The 12,382-nt window shown below is 36.5% G+C and overlaps 1 long non-coding RNA gene across 1 annotated transcript in view; it reads left to right on the top strand.

Annotated features, from left to right (window-relative positions):
* The first annotated feature begins 8,914 nt into the window (after positions 1–8,914).
* LOC309481724 overlaps positions 8,915–12,382 on the top strand; it is a 375,444-nt gene continuing 371,976 nt past the window's right edge. The window contains exon 1 of the long non-coding RNA XR_014200092.1: positions 8,915–9,297. This is a non-coding gene — a long non-coding RNA (uncharacterized lncRNA). The remainder of the gene's footprint in view (positions 9,298–12,382) is intronic.

The raw sequence follows: 12,382 nt of genomic DNA, 5'->3' as shown, positions 1-12,382 counted from the left end.
GGGAGTTGTAAAATGAGCCTATTTCCAAAAAAAGTGGAGTAGCCTATCCCTTTAATATTTTTGGAGAAACCATGATATTTTTTTCAGAAATCTTTGATGAATAAGAAGTTTAAAAGAACAGCATTTATTTGAATCTGAACATTTACAGAATGTTTGCGGACATAAATATGTTCTTAATTAAATGAAAAGTGCATTTAATCTCAGTGTAAAACATTATAGATTTCAGGACTAAATCTAATAGAAGTTCAAAAGAACAGCATTTATATTTGAAACTGAAATAAATTATGAAACATTATAAATGTATTTACAGTTTTTCTCAGTCGCTTTGGTGCATTTCTCACATCACTATTTACATTTGCACAACAGTTAGTTCAACCTCCACAACATTTAGTCATTTGTGCACATCATAGTAGCAGTTTCTCATTCCTTCCAACAAATTGCAAATGCTTTTGGACATGCATCAATTGCTTTCATACAACTCTCTGCTGTTTTATAACATTATCATTTGCTTATGTCATGTCAGTCAAAATGAACTATACTTGTGAATGCTGAATAGCCATTCCATATAAAACTAATAGTCCTCATTTCATTGCTTGAGTCATTACATACAAAAATGTTGAACTAGTTGTTCAAATCTGTCAAGCAAATTTTACAAATTTTTTTCAATCTTTTTTTTTTTTCTGAAAATGTCTCCTAAACTGAACAATTTCTCTCAGGTGAATCTCAGCTGTCAGATAGAGAGGAACGTCTGGATGTGCATGAATGATTACAGTACTATGTATGTTGTATGTTCAGTTCCAATATGTACTGCAATATTGTTTCCAGTTGTGCACAGCTCTACCCAAAGGGAAGTTTATGTTTGTTGTAAATAAGGGTGTATTTTTTCTTTTGCACAATGCTGTGAACAAATTAGAATTGCAAAGAGCATAAAATGTGAAATTCATATTCAGTGTCTTGTACTCAGTTACCTCACTAAATACAGTAATGTGTAACTTTACTATATTTTCAAATGGCTGTGCAAATAGTATATAGTGCTGTCTTGAGCATTCTCAGGTAGTGTCACCAAGATCTGACTTTTTTGCATTGGAAAACATTTACAGAGTAAACTGTCATAATGAAAACATGACAAAGCCATTTGACTATCTGGTTCATAAACAATGGTGTCAGGACTTTTCATCTTGATGACACTGACACTTTCACTGACATGAATACTTGCTTTTGAGGAATGAGCTATCCATTTTGAGCAAATGACATGCTTTTGCAGGTTATCAACTATGTTTTGCAGTTTGTACTAATTGTTTTGAGAACTGCATTAACTGTTGTGCAAATGTAAATAGTGATGTGAGAAATGCACCAAAGCGACTGAGAAAAACTGTAATGTCAATTTTGATCAGTTTAATGCATCCTTGTTGATTTGTATTTATATATTTTTTGTAACATAGTGGACAGAACTTTTGCAGACAAGAAAAATGCTTAAAGTAATTGCATTTAAACTCAATCTAAATAAAATACATTTCTGAAGTTTTTAGACCTTAGAAATATATTTAATATGAACAGAAGTTCAAAAGAACAGCATTTATTTGAAACATACATTTTTGGAACATTATAAATGTCTGTACTGTCACTTTTGATGAATATAATACATCCTTGCTTTAGTAACATAGTTTGATAAAACCTTTGCGGACAAATATTTTCTTAATTTAAGAAAATTGTACTTAAACCCAGTCATAGATAGATAGATAGATAGATAGATAGATAGATAGAAACTTTTAAACAGTATAATGGCATAATTATTATTTTATTTTTATTTATTTTGGTGTGTGTGTGTATTTTACAGTGGAAAATGAAAATCACTTTCAAGGGGCTTTTGTCCATCCAGCTGGATCTTGAGGACTTTTCAACATTCTAGTGGCATGCCATGGAGGAATTTGTTTAGCTACGTTGGCTTGATTCTTGCTAAACCTGACCTACTTTGGGCAAAACTAGTTTTTGGCTGCAGAGGCAGCCTCCAAATTAATTAGGATTTTAATTCGTCCTACGACTGGGAGAGGATTATACGGCACACCAGGTCTCACACTCTACTCATTACCAGTGTTCTTTTGGACTCACTCATTTATGATGTCCTGTTCCACATTACCTCAGGAGCTGGGATCATTTCCATTTCAATCCAAAACAATTGTACATTTGTTTGTAGAAAGGAAACCCATCTCCCTTTGGAAAGCAGAAGAATACAGGTACAACGGCAGCTTCAGTGGCGCACTGTTGTAATGGTATGTACACGTTATTAAAATGCTAAATGCTGTCAGATGGCAACAACTGATTTGGTTTCATTAAACAATGTTATTACTGATACTATATCTCACCTGTCACATGACCTATAATCAGAGAAGAGTAACACTTCAGAAGTTTATTTGATAATATGACAGTAACCTATTAACCTAAAATAGTTTTTGCCTGTCACCCAAATTCAAAAGATACACATGCATTTCACCCAAAACCTTTTGATTTTATATAGCAGTTTTACTGCTTGCATTAAAAAAGTAAAATAAAAAATCAATAGACATTGCTGAACACCAACAAGACCTGTGAAATGTTAACCTAAAGAAATGTTAAAAGCGTAATAGTGTTAAATGGGGTTCTGTCTGCTGACTGAAGTGGCCTTTTAAATGTCAACAACTCCTGTAAGCACTCATCTCAAATTGGTTTAACAGGAAAAAATGACAAAAAGCTGACAAATATTCCTAAAATGGTATTAAATTCAATGAAATTGGCCAAATAAAAATGTCACAATATAGATCATATTTTTGATAGCGTCTATAACTAATCTCTTAACTCTTCTGTTTAAACTGTCATAAACCACTTGGTGGTAGATTCAAAACACACACATATAGCTGAAACCAAAGCAAGTTTTCTACACGCTATGTGTCTGTTTACGCTGAAGGTGAAACTGCTGTGTGATATGACACAATCACGAAATTTGAATAGAGAAGATATCTGATTGTATATGTTTTATGCTTGATTTTTTTGCTTGCCGCATGTGTTAGGTCAGTGTAATGTTCATAAAGCAGCAGAATATGATTGAGTCCTTAATGCGGTTACATTCACACACAGTACGGTTATTTACGGGAGTTACAACAACTTTCTATAAACGAACTTTGACCCGTAAAGTTTCAGGACTCAGAACAGCATTCTTGGAAAACCTGCGCTGTGTTAATGGAACCCCACTGGACAACTAGTTGTCTGTCACGTCATACAGTGTGAGAGAGCCGCTCAGCTAAGGGGTTTTGTGAGTGTTTTTCGCTTTCCAGAAATGATAGCGACAGAAATATTCCAGTCACTAGCTGCATTTACAATGACCCTTATAATCCGATTGTAATCGGACTACTAGCACAGTTGGAATAAAAAAGTCACACAAAGGAATGACTTGGCCAAATCCGATTCAAATTTCATTTGAATTGTAAGGGGTGGATTAAACCTATAGCAAGCCTATAGCAAGTCCTCTAGTCTAGGACATGTAAACACTTGTTCGGATTGAAAACCGAACCTGGAAAGTACTGCGCATGTGCAATGACGTGCAATGACGCAAGGAACGAGCTGTTGTTGAATGAAGTGCCATAAATGACTGTTGTGTCATTCTAAAATTATCCTTCCACTCATCGTCTGGGAAGTGGAGTTCAACTAAAAATAGGAAAGCATACTTTCAGTCTACATTTTATATACTTCTCAAAAATATACTTAAATTACACTTAAGTGTACTTGACTTACTACTGAGAGCCTGTACTTGTATACTCAATCTTTTGATCGAGATATACTTAAAAGTATAGGTAACACTTTATAATAACGTTCAGTTGTAAGTCATTAATAAGTGGTTAGTTAATGATGAACTAATCATTTACAGAACATTCATAAATGATTAGCAAGTGATATACTAACATTTGATCTATGTTTTGTAAATTCTGTTATAAGTCATTTACAAGTGATTAGTAAATTATTAACTAATCATTTACAAAACAAGAATATGCATTTCATAAATGTTTAATAAATAATGTTCTTTTTTTGTATGTATGTAGCAATTAGAGGGTGCAGAAAGTGTTGTAAATGCCTTGAATACACGTACAGATCATTTTTAACAGCTAAGTGTAACACATTTACAAGTGATGAATAGGTTACACTTTAGATTAGGGGATGCAGAAAATGTTATAAATCATTTGCAACACTTTCTGCATCCCCTAATCTAAAGTGTAAACTATTCATCACTTGTAAATGTGTTACAAAATTCATTCGTAAAAACATTCGTAGATCTTATGCCTTTTTGATTCTTGAAGTGGTAATCTACGAATGAAGTGTAACACATTTACAAGTGATGAATAGTTTACACTTTAGATTAGGGGACACAGAAAGTGTTGTAAATGATTTATTCATGCGTTTAGACATCTATAACAGGTGTTGAACACTGTAGTGTGTGCTGCAGTGTAAGTGCTGACTGGTGAGGGTGTAGACAGCTGTCTTCTCTGAAACACATGGAGTCTAACCACTGTGCACCTGATGTGAGCAAAACATACAAAAAGATTTAACATCATTTATTAAACATTTATGAAACACATGGTCATGTTTTGTAAATGATTAGTTAATCATTAACTAATCAATTGTAAATGACTTATAACTGAATCTACAAAACATACATAAAATAATGAACATATCACTTATTAATCATTTATGAATGCATAGTCATGTTTCATAAACGATTAGTTAATCATTTACTAATCACTTGTAAATGACTTGTAACGAAATTTACAAAACATATATAAAATGTTAGTATATCACTTGCTAATCATTTATGAATGTTTTGTAAATGATTAGTTCATCATTAACTAACCACTTATTAATGACTTACAACTGAACGTTATTATAAAGTGTTACCAAAGTATAAGTATTCAAAGAATTGTAGTTGTGTTAACTCTTTTGAGTAGCCTATTAAATATACTTTTTTTTACATAGTTTTTCATATACAGTCTTATGAAACTTACATTGTTTGAACATATTTATTAAAATATTGATATAAAACAGCTATATTTGTAATTCTGTGTATCTGAATTTTTGTTTAGGCTAGTCAACTGGTAGTGTATAGAAATTTACTTTAATTCTAGGGCTGAACGATTAATCACAATAAAACCGCACGCGATTTGGCAAAGGCTGCGATTATTGTGCGCAGCTTGTCAGTGGAGTGCGGCTGATTGGTAGTAAATACTGCCCCATTTGAACGCCAGAGGGCGCTCTCATGCACATCATTCCAGGAAATCCCTATCGCTGTAGCTGAATAAACAGAAGATTGAAACGCTTTGATTAAACATGACTTATAAAAACACGACTTTGGAGTAAATGCATGTTATTAAATGTTGTCTGTTGTTGGACAAGAGGTTCATAAATGCTTCTCATGTTTTGTAAAGATGTTTGACGCGTGTTGTTTTTTCAAATGCACGTTATAAGTGACTCAAACTCACAGTGCTTTCAGATGGAGCAGCGTTTACAGAGCCGTACATCAATGACAAGCTGCGCATAAAAAATAATCGCAGCCTTTGCGATTTTAAAATCGCGATAAGCCATCTTGATTTAACTGTGATTACATGGAAAGTGCGATTAATCGTTCAGCCCTAATTCTACTTTACTCTTTCCCCGCCATTGACTGAATTTTCCAGCTATCCATGTTTTCACTGTTATACAGTAGGGGGCGCTATATGACATCTTCTAGTATATAATCTCCGGATCAAAACACAAGAGAAGAAGCTGAAACAAGTGATAGAAGATTGCTCACTCAAATGTGAAATAACGTGATCATCAAACATTAAACAGCGTGTAAATCAAAACTGCTTAATATTACCAAATGAAATGAAGCGTAACCCATGGAGAGAAAACGACTGTGAAGCTTTGGGGGTGTTGGACTCGATCTACTCCATCTGGGTTTTGATCATCGTTCTGAATCTGATCAAGGCGTAGTCTTTGACAAAAATGTGATTTTCTCAACTTTTTTGTTTAAAATGTTACCTTTCTTTATGAAACTTACCAACATTCAAGTGTTGATAAAAAAGGATGCATGAAGCTAATAACATGTTTTTAAAATTAAAGTACAGTTAAAGGTATTTTTCAAGTATAACAAATTAAATTTGAACATAGTGGTACAGACTAGGCCTACTGCAAGTGCAAAAATAATATATAAATAGTAAACTATAAGTATACTGTTAAGTTCACTTAAAGAAAACTTATTAAACTATAAACGTATAAAACTACTAAACTAGTAGTTTCCTGAGAGTACACTAAAAGAAAATTTGCAACTATACTTGCAGTATAAAACTACTAAACTGGTAGTTTACTGAGAGTACACTAAAAGAGCAAAAATAATATATAATTAGTAAACTACAAGAATAATGTTAAATTCACTTAAAGAAAACTTGTAGTGTAAAACTACTAAACTAGTAGTTTACTGAAAGTATACTTCAAAGTGTACTTACATAAACTAAAAATTAGCTACAAGTATTAAAATAGTAAACTACTAGTATACCCATAAGTTCACTTGCAGTACAAATGAGAAACATAATTATGAACTAGTTGTGCACTTAAAGTTTACTACTGTTACACTTATAGTACACTTAAACATATACTTGTATATACTAAAAGTGGGCCAATTTAGTCCCAAGCTGTATTAAAATAGTACACTTAGTACATATTGACATTAGTATACTTACTGCATAATGTATACTTAAAAATATACTTGAACATTACTTAAGTATACTTCATAAAATGAACTTGAAGTATACTTCTTTTTCGTAAGGGATGTCATAAACATCTATTCCAATTTGAAGCTTGTGACATATAAATGTGCACATCAACCCGATCACTTTATGATTCACTTTATGAACAGCGTTCATGTAAACACTACGTTCGGATTCATCAACTGGAATTAATTCATTTTGATTGAAACAAAAGGTGTCCATGTAAACGTAGCTACTGTTCTCCACCGGAGTGGCTCCCGGCGTCCCGTCCTCTCAGTGAACCTCCTTAGTTACTGCCCTCTATACAGCTTGTTGTGCCCTCTCGCTATAAGTGGCATCTCTGTTAGGCTCTCTGTGAGCCTCCTTGGCTGCTGCAAGCATTGTTAGGCCTCCTCTCACTAGAGAGAGATATCTTATTTAGGCCTACACTCACCAGAGCTCCACTAGGATAGTAGTTGTGAATGGTAGGCTCTCTGTGAGCCTTCTTGCAAGATGTCCTGAGCGTGGGGTATTGTTAGGTCTTCTCTCAATTTAGAGAGTCATCATACTGAGGCCTCCGCTCCCAGAGCTCGCCTAGGCAGTATGGTAGTATGCTAGGTTGTCAGGCTCTCTGGGAGCCACTTGGCTACTGACCTTAGTGTGGAGTGTTGCTAGGCCTCCTCTCATTATGAGAGTCGTTGTATTTAGGCCTCCACTCTGCGGAGCATCGCGGGCCAGTTAGACTGAGTTTTTAGCTCTTTCTGAGCTTTCTTGGTACTGCCCTTGAGCTAGAGTGTTGCTAGGCCTGTTGTTTGAGGACTCCACTCTTCAGGGCTGTTTTAACAGAAGTTCTGAGTGTTAGGCTCTCTGTGAGCCTCATTGGACGCTGGCCTGAGTATGAACATAGTTAGACTTCCTCTCTTAAGAGTTATCCTGTTGAGGCCTCCGTTCTTGGAAAGCTCCGGTCTATGATCGTGTTGCTGGTGTGCACCTTAGGGAGGAGGACTCATTTGAGTCCTTGGACTTAGCCCAGCCTATAGGGCACTCACGTCTCCTTCAGACAAGAAGTGGATGATGTATTTAATAGGTGCCCTTAATAGGCTTCATCCTGCCAATGTCAAGTTCATTGCCGTGTTTAGACTCATGCTTCAGACACCGGTCACGCCAGATGCATTCCCCATTGTCCCATCTAGGGGACACAGCGTCTTGTTCCCCTTCTCAGGGAACCATGATTACATGTGTAACCAGAGACGTTTATATTGCAACCGGAGCTTCTAATAGCAACTGCAATGACATGATGACTTTATCAATTGGCTTTATCAATTGTATTTAGAAAGCAGGACTTATTCCGCCATATTGTAAGTTGCACTTTTTTCCTATTCATAAGTAATATGAGTGCACTGTCTTTGTGTAAAAACTTTGTTCTAAATGATCTCTTAATTCACAGCTAGCTGTGGATTATCCCTTATGGAGGTGGGTTTGAGGGATCTAATGTATATATATGTATAATATATATATATGGATGTAGGGTTGGGAACCGAAAATCGGTTCTTATTCAGAACTGTTAGTGTTTTTTTTTTTTTAAATACCGGAACCGTGGAAATTTCCTGAGTTTCAGTTCCGAAAACGGTTCTGGTGCGATGTGTGGGCGAAGTGCTGGGAGCTTATCCTTTAATAGCGACGTCTCACCTCATGAATATTAAAATAGTAATGAATGCACTGGCCCTTGCGCTACTCATATACGTTTTGCGTCAGATATCAACGCAGAGAGAGAGAGAGAGAGAGAGAGAGAGAGTAGAGCTGCACCATTAATCTTTAAACAATCTCGATTCAAACACCCACGCGATCTTATTCCTAAATGACAAAAACTTCACACCGGAACATTCAAATCTGTTTTCGCTGTCGCTGACCCAGAGAGAGCAGTTATATATGAAACAGCTTTACTTTCACAGTCTTTTCAACAACACAGTATCAATATTTCTGTGTTACAAAGATTCAAATGATCACAGAAGTACTGAGATAGTTTATAGTTCGAGAATAAACACTGTCTACGGTAGCAACCAAAATAGAGTAAATCACCTTTTTAAAGTCGCTTAAAATACCGAAAATTCGCTTCAGAATTTACTAAATGTATATAATGAGCGAGTACATCATGACTGCCCTTTTCAAACCGTGTTTTTGTCTTATCCTGAATCACTACGGTAAGCCTGTAATAAGCGTTTAGACTCGGAGTACTTTACACCGGTTGGTTCGGCACCGCTGCGGAGTAGCCCAGTGCCTGCGTGACTCAGCCGCGTCATAGACATAAACATAGAGAAGTAGCTCCGGCAACAATGTTCTTCCGCAAGACTCATGCAGTTCTGTTTATTTAACTGCTAGAGCAGTTTCATCCAGTAATGAAACAAGTGAAGTCTTTATGAATCAATCATTCAAACCGATTTTAAAAATATTATGTTTCACCTGTCTGGATCTTGCATGCGTGTTCAAGCATATTCTACCCCTTCTGAGAGGGTATTCTCCACTGCTGGAAATACAATAAGCTATAGGAGAGGTCCCAAATTATCCTTGAGAATGCAGAAATGTTTATTTTTCTTCAGAAAAAAGTATTATTTTTTGCAAAAATTGCTAAATAATACGTTCAATTTGTTGACATTACCAGTCTGTTAAACTCATTTGACAAATATCAGAAATAAACACAAAAAGGATTGTGTATTTTCCGCTTACTACTATTTTTTATTAGTTGTTTTAATAATTTTTATTGAATAGGAACCGGAACCGGAATCGGAACCGGAACCGGAACATTTCTTATGATTCCCAACCCTAATAGGATGTCACTACAGCTGCAAATACATAATGATGTTTGCGTTTTAGATGTTGTCAATATGTCCATATTGTGGTTTCAGCATCTATCCAAATGTACAAAAAATATGTTGTTATGTTTTACTACCTACCTATAAACAATGAGACCAGGCTTGTCACTGTGGGACAAACACCAGAGGCTGTGCCACAACCAACCTCCCTCTTTCTCTGAGCTGTGGAATCCCAACACTGATAATGGTATGCGCATGGTATGAGCTGGCTGTCTTTCAGAAGAGCAGAGGAAAGTGGGCCACAGCCAACCCTGGGCTATGCAAATCCATCCGCTGTTTGATCTTGAAATCTAATCTCAATAAATTGAAACGTTTCTCCCTCGCTTGCTTTCCTCTCTTTATTATTTTCTCCTTTCGCTTTGCTCTGCCTTCTGATGGTTGTGCCATCACATTAGAGGGCTTGTAGCACTGTGGGTTATGACCACAAGTTGTGATTCACAGTTTGACTCTCCTTTTCACCCTGAACAATACTAACAAGCTTTTCAACGAGTCTTTGGGGAACACAAGTTATTTTCCTGTTCAGGCATGTGCCTACATTTAAACTCTTCCATGTGAAATTAATGAAATTAGAATGAAATGAAATGAAAGAAAAAGTATAGCATATTTTTTTATTTGCAATATTACATAATGCATTCATTCATTCATTCATTCATTCTGTTGTTTAGCAGTTTGTTTTTGCTTCTCTGTGCCAGCATGTGCTACCTCAGATTTTTAAACCAAGTGGACTTAAAAAAAAGAAAGAAAATTGCATCTTTTGCATTTTGCACAAATATCTAAGGGTAATTTATTATTATTAGTAGTAATATGAATGTGCCATTATATAATATATATTTTTTCTTAGCTTTTTCATTGCTAAATTAAATTTTATCATTTGCCTGATACTCAAGTTCAGAATGAGATTGGTGGCAAAAGGTAAGGCTGATGGTTCTGCTAATATCCAAACATACTTTACGAAGCAGATCCATAAAATTTAATTTCAAACACTCGACCCTAAAATGTATCCAATTAGCACATTAGCCTTCCCCTATTTACATGTCTGAAGAGCCGGGCAGGAATTAGACAGATATGCTTGTGTTATGTGGGCCCAACTGAAGGGTCTTTATAATGAGCATTTGATTAAGCTCAGTGTCGTCCAAGAGGTGTCATGCTGCTGAAAGGGTCTGCTCTCGTGCCAAACTATCTGGTAAAACCTCACTGAGGCAGTGAGGGTCAGCTGGAGGGAGATATTGAGTTATAGCCATTAGCCACAGGTGCAATTGCGCAAGTCAACTTTGAGAAGGCTGGACAGTCTGCCAGGGGTTCTTGGAAGGTACGTTTCTGGAACGAAACATGGTACAGAAGCCAAGTAAGACAGACAGGATGGCTGACTGCGAGACAAGTGCCAGCATGTGCCACATCAGATTTTGAAGCCAAGTGTACTTTAAAAAAAAATGGATGTAAGGTATCTCGTAAAATGTTGCACAGTTATTTTTGGGTATATATATATTTTTTTTGGAGACTATCTGAAATAAAACAAGTTTAAAGGCACAAATTATAAGATTTTTGGATTAAATTATTAAAAAACATGAGAACAATGTTATATATTTTGATGACTTGTGTATTTACATTATCCCAAATGTTTACAACAATGTTTCAGTTCAGAGAATTTCACAATTTTAACCAGTGTAACGGCCCGTGTCATTGCTTCGCCTGTCACTGACTTTATAAAACCATGGAAACACCAAACCGCTTTGTGTTATGTGTTTTATTAGACAGGTGAGCAACTGTTTGGATACTTTTATCGACAACAATGTTGAGATCATCGTAGAACTTGTCCTTTGCTTCAGCTGTGGAAGTCAGAGTTTGCGCAACAGAGTAGCTAATTGTTGATAACCGCCATCTTTTGAGTGTCGCTGACTTGCTGAAGGGCAAGAGCAGAGACAACTTGGTTTTGATGCTGATGCAGGAGTTGCCAGAGCAGTTTAGTTGCCCTAAACTGCCTTTGGTACTCTGGTACTACTTTGGAGTCTGAGTACAAAGGCAGTTTAGGGCTGCTATGGCTGTGTGTAGCTGCAAGTCAGCAGAGGTTTGGAAGAGTTTTCCTTCTCGTAAAAGGACTACCTTCCCAGGTTGATGAGCCCCATCTGTCCAAAATAAATACTAATGAATACTATACTAGCATACAAATAATATTAAAACTGGTTGCACCTTCTATAGATAATTCACCCTCATATTTCTCCATTGCCATATTACTGTCATGATCTTGTCTTGTTTAGTTTTCATAGTTTTATTGGCATGTTCTGTTTAGTTTCATAGTCATGTTCTGGTTAATTTCCTTACCATGGTTTCCACCATGGACCCAGAGCCCAGCCAGTCTTCAGCCATGTCCACTACGGATTGTAAGCCTGAGTCCACCACAGACTCGGAGCCCGAACTTGCCACAAAGCAAGAGTCATTCGTGGAGTCTGACCAGGTGCATGAGCCGACGTCCGTCACAAAGGGAATATTAGTGGAGATGGATGAGAATGATTGACTGCTTCAGCCCAGTCCGAAGTCTTCTTTTTCTTAATTTGCCACTGGTCCCGCCCAGCCTGACGTCTTCTTTGTTGTCGCTGGTCCCACCCAGCTCCAAGTTTCCTTCGTTGCCCCTGGTCATGCCCAGCTCAAAGTCTTGTTCATCACTGCTGGTCCCATCCAGCTCCAAGTCTCCTTCATTGCCACTGGTCCTGCCCAGCTCCAAGTCTCCTTCACTGCCAATCTCCAGCTCCGCCTTGGTGTGAGGATCCC

This window comes from Leuciscus leuciscus, assembly GCF_965113295.1.
Source record: "Leuciscus leuciscus genome assembly, chromosome: 19".
NCBI classification, from domain to species: Eukaryota; Metazoa; Chordata; class Actinopteri; order Cypriniformes; family Leuciscidae; genus Leuciscus; species Leuciscus leuciscus.
This window is presented reverse-complemented; position numbering and strand designations above follow the sequence as displayed.